The sequence below is a fragment of the Phaethon aethereus genome, assembly GCF_964289735.1.
Source record: "Phaethon aethereus genome assembly, chromosome: 19".
NCBI classification, from domain to species: Eukaryota; Metazoa; Chordata; class Aves; order Phaethontiformes; family Phaethontidae; genus Phaethon; species Phaethon aethereus.
In genome coordinates, this window is record NC_138595.1 from 310,215 (window position 1) to 318,260 (window position 8,046).

Sequence of the window (8,046 nt, forward strand, 5' to 3'; positions counted from 1 at the left end):
TTCTCTCTACCTGTTCCCATCATTAGGGTGTAACCAGGTCTCTTTCTTCTCACCAGATACATATTACCCCAAGACTCTCTCCCCATCCAGGAAACTGGACTGGAATCAGCCAGGAGGTTCTGGAAATATTTGCACATAGACACTGGCAGTGTAACTGCAAAAGCTGTGTTTCCAGTGGTCTGCTGTAGGGACCAAAGTGGGACCTCCTCTGAACATGGAGTGGGTGCTGCCTTGTTATTGCTGTCTCTGAATTCCTGTCAAGGGACTAAGCCTGGACTATACTGCCATAAGATCACAGTCTGTGCTGAGAAGTCTCAGTTAACCTCACCATGAGGCAATAAGGCCACATTGCTGGGAACAGTATTCAAGAATACCACTTTCTTTTGCTGGAAATGCCGACATCATCTCTATTCCTTGCACAGAAAGGCTCATTTCAGTATTTTGGAAAAGAGAGAGGAAAATGAAGAAATCATTGCCAGGCTTTGTCTTAAATCACCACATACTCATGGCAGCTGCTCTGCAGTTTTCTTGCATGATATCATAGCTGTTCAGCAACAATTTTTCCTGTTGTCTTTCACCTACAGTTATCTTGATGAGTGCCACCAAACAGTCCAACCGAATCTTTAATAGCTCCTGTGCAGAACAGTTTAGTAGATGTTATTCACAGATTGTTCTTTCCAGTCCGGGAACAGGCATCTCCTCTATCAGGAGCATTCAGAAACAACAAGAAAGGAGAAGTGCATGGGTCCTGCCCACACTTTGAACAGCAGTATTCCTGTTCTGGAAGAATAGTCAAAACGCTCTTTATTCCTAAAATTGCTTGCCACCACCTTCTGAGTGCAAGAATTGCAGCAGTAAGTATTAGCACAACGGTCCAGACATCATGTACATCTTTGGTTAATCTGTTAAGAGGTTTCCAGATTCCATTATTACAGGCTCTTTCTGGTGGAGCTTTACTGCAACAGCTCCAGCACTCTCACTCTTAGAGGTTTTTACATTCTTCTATTTACAGTGACCCTGCTACACAGGTTTTATAAATGCTTCATAAAGTGTATGAACTTAGAGCTCTCATCTGCATAACATTAATAAGTATAGGCATTCATGCCTCCCAATATTTAATAGCATCTTTTTCTGATCTTTTTACTACTGCCGTTATGGGGCATCAAGATACAGCAGGGGAAGGAAGAAAAAAAAAAAAACCCAAAAAAACCAAACCAAAACAAACCACTTACTTACCCTTTGTAATTTCCATTCCTTAAATGTTCCTCAGGAGCCAGAGAGTCCTGACCTTAATTTATTGTGCAGACCCCAACCTACTGATGGATCAATTCGAGTGGAGTGGAGTAACTCCACATAGCTAGGATGGCTGCTACAGAGAGACACATAAATTAGCAAAGACCTGACAGGTGTTTCATGAAGGACACCTGCACCTAATTAACTCCTAAAATGTTGGTCATCATGAATTTAAGTCACCTCAAAATTAAAAAAAAAAAAAAAAAAAACCAAAGAGCTGGGCCAAGACCACCTGCCAAAAAATTCAAGATTTATTTATTTGACCACCCCCACCCTTCAAACAAGGGTGAAGTTGTTGCCCAGTATGAGCTTCCAGAGGTGTGATTTTAACTTGTGTTAACTTTCAGTATCCTAGACTGACATATTCAGATTTGCTCTGTATTGATCTGACTTACATCTGTAGACAGATATGAATGAAAACAGTCAAAAGGTGAGCTCTGAAATGAGGCATTGTAAGACAATTTTGTGTGTGTAGGATGCTCCCAGGAAAGTTTATGTTGTTTTTTCCCCAGCTTTTGTTCTTCAAAGAGGAGCTAAAGTGTCCTCTCTTCTGCCCACCCCACCCTGTCCCCACCCCTCTTTTTCAGCGGAAATTGTTTTCCCCAATTGAAGGAAAACTATTCTTAGTGACGCATACAAAAAAATCGTAGGCTTCTGATTTTTGACTGTATAGCCAAGACAAAATATTGAAGTAAAACAGGTACTTGCTCCAGAAACAATCATTCTTTAATTGAAAGATTTTGTTAACTTTGTTTCTGGTGGAAAATTTGATCTTCAACTGGCTTGCTAAAATATTTGCTAAGACCCAACCCATGTTATTGTTCACAAAGAATAGTTCACAAATGAAACTGCAACAAACTAGTTTTAGTATCTGGAACATTCAGTTCTTTCAAGAATATGGTTTGTCTATAAAAATAATGTTTTATGAACACTGTAACGAGGCTCACATTCTGACCTGGAACACTTTATGAAAACTCCTTGAAGACCTGTGTGCCAAATAAGGCTAGCGAGTAATTTCACGTGGGTCAATAAAGTACTGAAGTAAACATAGGAAGGATAACACCCTTTTTCTTATAGAAGAAACAGTCTCTTTCTTATAGCCAAAATCTACAGTCCATATTTACACCATAATGAATGGGCAACTATTGACTTAGTGCTCCAGAAAAACCTAAATGCGCAAATAACAGTTTCAGTGTAGTCAGCTCTATTTTTAAAGACCTACCAAATATCTTATTAAGCAGTCCCAAATCACCTCAGAGCAGCATGGTTTGCCTACCTTTTACTCTGTGCCTCTGAATGGTGAGGGCTGTACTTACCTCTATTCCATATAGGACACAACACTTCCCTGTGGAAGAAGCAGGTTCTCCTTCACCATGAAAAACTACAGGTATTAACTAGTGATGCAAAAACACAGGATAAATAAATACATTATTTTCAGCATATCAAGTTCACAGTTACTACACGGGAATGCTAAACCACAGATTAAATAACAAAATATTTGAGAGAAATCTATTACAAAAAGATACAGGAACTGTCTGTTGATAAATATAGTTTACTTTTTAGACTTATATCCATGTGCAACTGCAACAAATGGCATAGGTATTTAACAACAAGGGGAAAACCAGGGAACAACACGCATAATAGACAAATGCCACATTCTATCAGCATGGACTCAGTATTGCTTTGCACTGCAAATTGCTGCACAAAATCACAAGCCAAGCCCTCAAAATTGCAAGTCTGTATTTAAAGCTAAGTAATTCAAAACTGAAACACTGAGTTCCTATTACTTATCTTCTGTTTTTTGAGGCTTTAGAGTTGATATTCAAAGACTTTTCTCCCATGCTGTCACAGCTTTAGGCTTATTTATTGCTTCCAAGAAAAGCTGGGATTCCTGCATGACTGAAAGACATAAAACTTGCAAGAATCACAGCAAATTTTGTACAATTTGATTGAACTCACAGACTTTAGTAACATAGTTTATTCATCAATTAGGCAAATAATTTAATCTTTGTCTTCATGCATGAATTAGCAGGATGTATTTCTAGCTAGTTTTACAGGTTGATAAGCATGAAGTACAACATTTCAGACTGAAACAGAGAAGTTAACCAACGTTTGAGTAGAGTCCAAAAAAAGCCTTAATAAGCCAATTTCTGGCTTCTTACTTTACGCTTATGCTGTCTCTCTTCAATACATGTACTTTCACAAGTCTTTTCACACAGTTTCCTGTACTAATTTATACACTTACTCTTAAGCAGTCTAGACTCATGTGAAACACTCAGAACCTAACTTTCTCCCACTTTGTATCTGTGTGTATAATACATATATAATACATACATATACATATAAAAGTATAAGCAAAGCCTAGCACACAGAGAACTTGCTGGCATTAGGAAAGCATTTGGCCTTAGTAGCTCAAACACAATGATTGTCAGCTGGGTGGAGTCAGTGCAACTCTATGGAAGAGCTCCTAGGCATGAGGATTTCAATAGACCTCAGTCTGAAAAATAAAGGGCATGGATGACCATTAAAGCAAAACAGTTATGAGCACAAACAAACAAAAAGAAACTCACAAACTACATCATCAGAATTCAATAAAGTTTCATTTCATGTTGTCATTTATTTGCTACAAGACAGTGGTGTAAAATGCTGCATCCAGAAAACCTTTAAGCAATCTTTAGGTAACCACCATCTAGATAGAAATCTTTAAAAAATGCTCATCAACCTAGTAGGAACTTTCTTTTTTCCTCCTTGAGTGTTCTGTTGATAGCAGAAGCCGGATTTTAATGGCTGTCCAGATGAACGTGCATTAAAAAGCCTCCTGCCAGTTTTGCAGGTGAAAAATCTTAGCAGGATATAAAGTAAGACCAGAGGAGGTATAAAATCTATCCCTAAGAACTCTAACTGAGAAGCAACAGAGTTATGCAGGAAATGTTAGAATCAAAATCTTAGTAAAGAATGAATCTTAGTAATGAATAACACAGTAAGGCTAGCACCCTCCTCTACAATACCAGTTTTTGACAAATTTCTCCCCTTTCCTATCATGGTTATTTAAATTAAACTGTGTTATATTTAGGCTTTGGATTACAATGTTATTGTTCATTGTGCTGGTTTGGTCATTAATATTCACCTCTAGCAACTGGCACCATCAAGTTGTGGTATTCTGCAAATACTTCTGTAGAACTGACAACTGTGTAAGATCAATCAGAGAGATTCAAGTGCTCTGCTCGAGGACAGGAACATCTTCAGTCATGTCTTGCAAAGCAGATGCAGTCTGTAGTGCATGGCAGAGTCCTCTTTATACCACAGACTCTTCATGAAGGGGCCAGCAAAGACACATAAAAGTGAAGGTCGATCTGATGCAGAAGAGCTGCCACTGGGATGGTTCTTCCAGACAAAAGAAAACCAGCATCATGCCATTAAATCATGCAAACAAATGCCAAGCCTAGCAAACGTCCAGTAATGGGCTGCTGGGTTTGTGCTGCAATGCATAAAAGTGTTGGAGACCTCACAGTGACATAACCAGGCTGAAGACTGTGCTAAAGTCACACGTTTATTCACCCACACTGGGAAAACATTGTGAAAACTGCCTCTCACTCGATCCAAGTGTTCAGGATTCATTACTACACACTTCTTTCCATATTTAGCACAGACATTTAGGGAAAAAAAATATGTGAAGTATGTAAAAATGTATACAATATGTCATGACTAAAAAGAAAGAGTTGCTTTTGTGTTACGGAATCACTGCTGGATTTTGGCTATGACTGATTCAGTGATTTTTTTTTCTGGTCTGATTTTCACCAACCGTCCAATTCCAACACATTGTCAGCAAATGTATTTTTGGCTACAACCAAGTTATTGCTCTTTCAAGTGGTAACACACCTGAGCTGGAAAACAAAGTCAGAATAAACCAAAGAGTGAGTTCAAGTGAGATCAGAACTCAGATGGAATGAACCACCTGCTACTCTGAATTCAGCAGATGACACCAACCAAAAAGGTGACCTGCATGACATAGCCGTACTTCAGACTTAGGGCTCACACCGGTCTCTACAGTAGGCCAAAGAAGAACATACTCGTACTTAAGAGAAAAGGGGAGGACTTTTGCATCCACATAAGGCTTGAGTCTGTTTTGGCTGGGTGCTTTTTTTCAGCTTGGTGACTTCTAGATCATATAAAGAATGCTGAAAGGTTTTCCTTCTCCATTCCACAGATCTAGATGTTCAACTCACAGGCAGGAAATACCTTTGTCCTCCCTTTGTATGTTTTCCTGGAGTTTGGTCATTCATGAACTCATTCACACATACGTAACCATTCCCAAACAGCCAGTAATTTGTGGGAATAAGTCTGCACAGAGATACATGAACTAGCAGGAACAAGCCCTGTATAACAGCAGCCCATAACATGATTCTGCAGGTTTGAGACATTCAACATTTGCAGAAACAATATTAGCAACTTGGTATTCTGAGAGAAGAAAGGAAAAGTCAAGGACATTCTATAGAGAGTGAACTGAAAATAGGAAAGCATTAATTTAGCTCCTTATAGGCAGCACTGCCTGCTGTTAAGCTAGCTGGACAGCTGACATACCCATTAACCACTAGAAATCACACTCTGCCCACATATGATAAAACAGGAACTGTTTTCTAGGTCAGTGTGGCTGAGTAACCCATCCTGACAAAGTCCACATTGAAGATCCTCCTGTGTTCTCTGTCGGCTCTGGTGTTGCTTGCTTTGAAGTGGGGGACAAATGGATTCCTTTATGCCACTAACTTAGGACTATCATCTATCATGATACTCATCCTGCAATGCTGGATGAGGATATAACCTAGCTCCAGTAACAAATCAATTGCCCTTGCACTACCCATTGTAAATAACACATATATTTACTTAGGGCACTGGAACAGGACGACATGCATGCTTGATGCTGAAGAAAAGCCTGTTCATGCCTGTTATACCGGAGAGCTTGTACAAGATTAATTCTTAAAAACTAATTGTGTTTCTTAGATTCTTAGAATCTTTTACTATGAAACAAATGAGATCACTTGTAAGGTATGCCACCTGATTTGGTCCCACCTGAGCACTTTCAAAGATGGAAACTTGAGTTATCACTTAGCTGAAGAAAAAGGAAGAACCACTGACATGTAGGTCTGAAGGTACTTAAAGTGGTATCCAAATCTCTGCTTTGCACTGGTTCTCTATGGTGTGTAGCCTCTTGGATCTTACTGGACCAATACCATGCTACAGTGGAAGCTAGTGTAGAAACAAGTTGTCCAACTGTATTACACAGGAAACAATCCATGCCAGAGAGGAGACAGTTCTAGTAATTTTTTATTTGCCAGGCTCTAATTCTGCAACTCGCCCATTTAAATTAAATACAAATCAATCACAGGATGTTATAAAAATGTCCCACAAAGAAACATTTGCTATTAACAGAACAGAGAGGTGACACATCAAATACACCAGTTATAATAAAACCAGCATTCTTTATTACCCCATATGTATGTAAACAGGACAGGGAAGTGTCTGTCCTGTGGCTTTTAGCTGAAACCGGTTTTAGGAGTTTTGATCTCCATCAATTGAGACAGGCAAGCTCAGTGTTACCCACCCATGCAAACTCCACTATATGTTACTTGCAATAGTGAAGAGCAAGCACCATGAAGTACCTGGCAGTGGTGAAATGTCCTCATACTATGAAGTCCATCAGAAGGCAGAAAAACTCCCTTCCTCAAATTCATTCAGATACCTACAGATGCAAATCATTAGGTAGTGACTGCCAAAGCACAGAAGGTGCTTAACTGTTCTTTGTTTCAATTACTTCAAACAAATACTGTGATAAGCTTCAGGTGGTGACAAATGCCTGTGACCAAAGCACTTGGCACTAGAACTGGCCTCTTCCTTAGATAGACTCCGCAAGTGGAACAGTGCTTATCCGCATGCTCCACTATTCCATGGAAGAGGTATGAGGCTGCACCACATGCAGCCAGCTGGGTAGACAGGGTGCCATTGGAGGCACCTGGGAACAACAGTCAGCGGTGAATTTATGGTGCCCAGCACCTTGAAAGAGCACGGAACATAAAGGCACAAAAATAAAATAATTCTTGAAGTAGTATTCTGCTCAGAAAAGCACCTGGTCATTTTGTGGATAAACACTTTCCTCACTTTTAAAGACAAAAATATGAATATTTTTTCCAGTTCTCCAAGGAACATTCATGTTAATGACAAAACTATTAAATATCCTACACACACTACTATGGTAGGGGACAGAACTTCTGGCCAGAATTCTCGGGACAGAATTCTATGATTCTATAACTTCTACCTTGCAGCCCTTATCATGAGGTGGGGAATCACCATGGGTGCAGAATTTGACCCTTATGTCCTCACAACACCCTTGTGAGGTAGATAGATACCATGACATCTGCTTCAGAGGCACAAACTGAGGCAAAAAGAGGTGAACAGTCTTGTGTAAGGCTGCACAGCAAACCTGGGAGAACTCAGGTCATGCCCACAGATCTCCCCACTGTAACACACTGCCTTACCTCCCACCCAACTTCATCTCCAGGGCTGAATGAAAAGCATCCACATACCACTGACAAAATACACCTGTAGACTACTTCTGCTTCAGAAATGACATAAACAGGTGCTACAAAACACTTTTCTCACAGGACCTGAATTCCAAAGTACACAAGGCAACTCCTATTCCTGTCAGCCAGCACAAGTCCTAATACCTGGGCCCCCAAATTCTTACAAGGCCTTCAATTA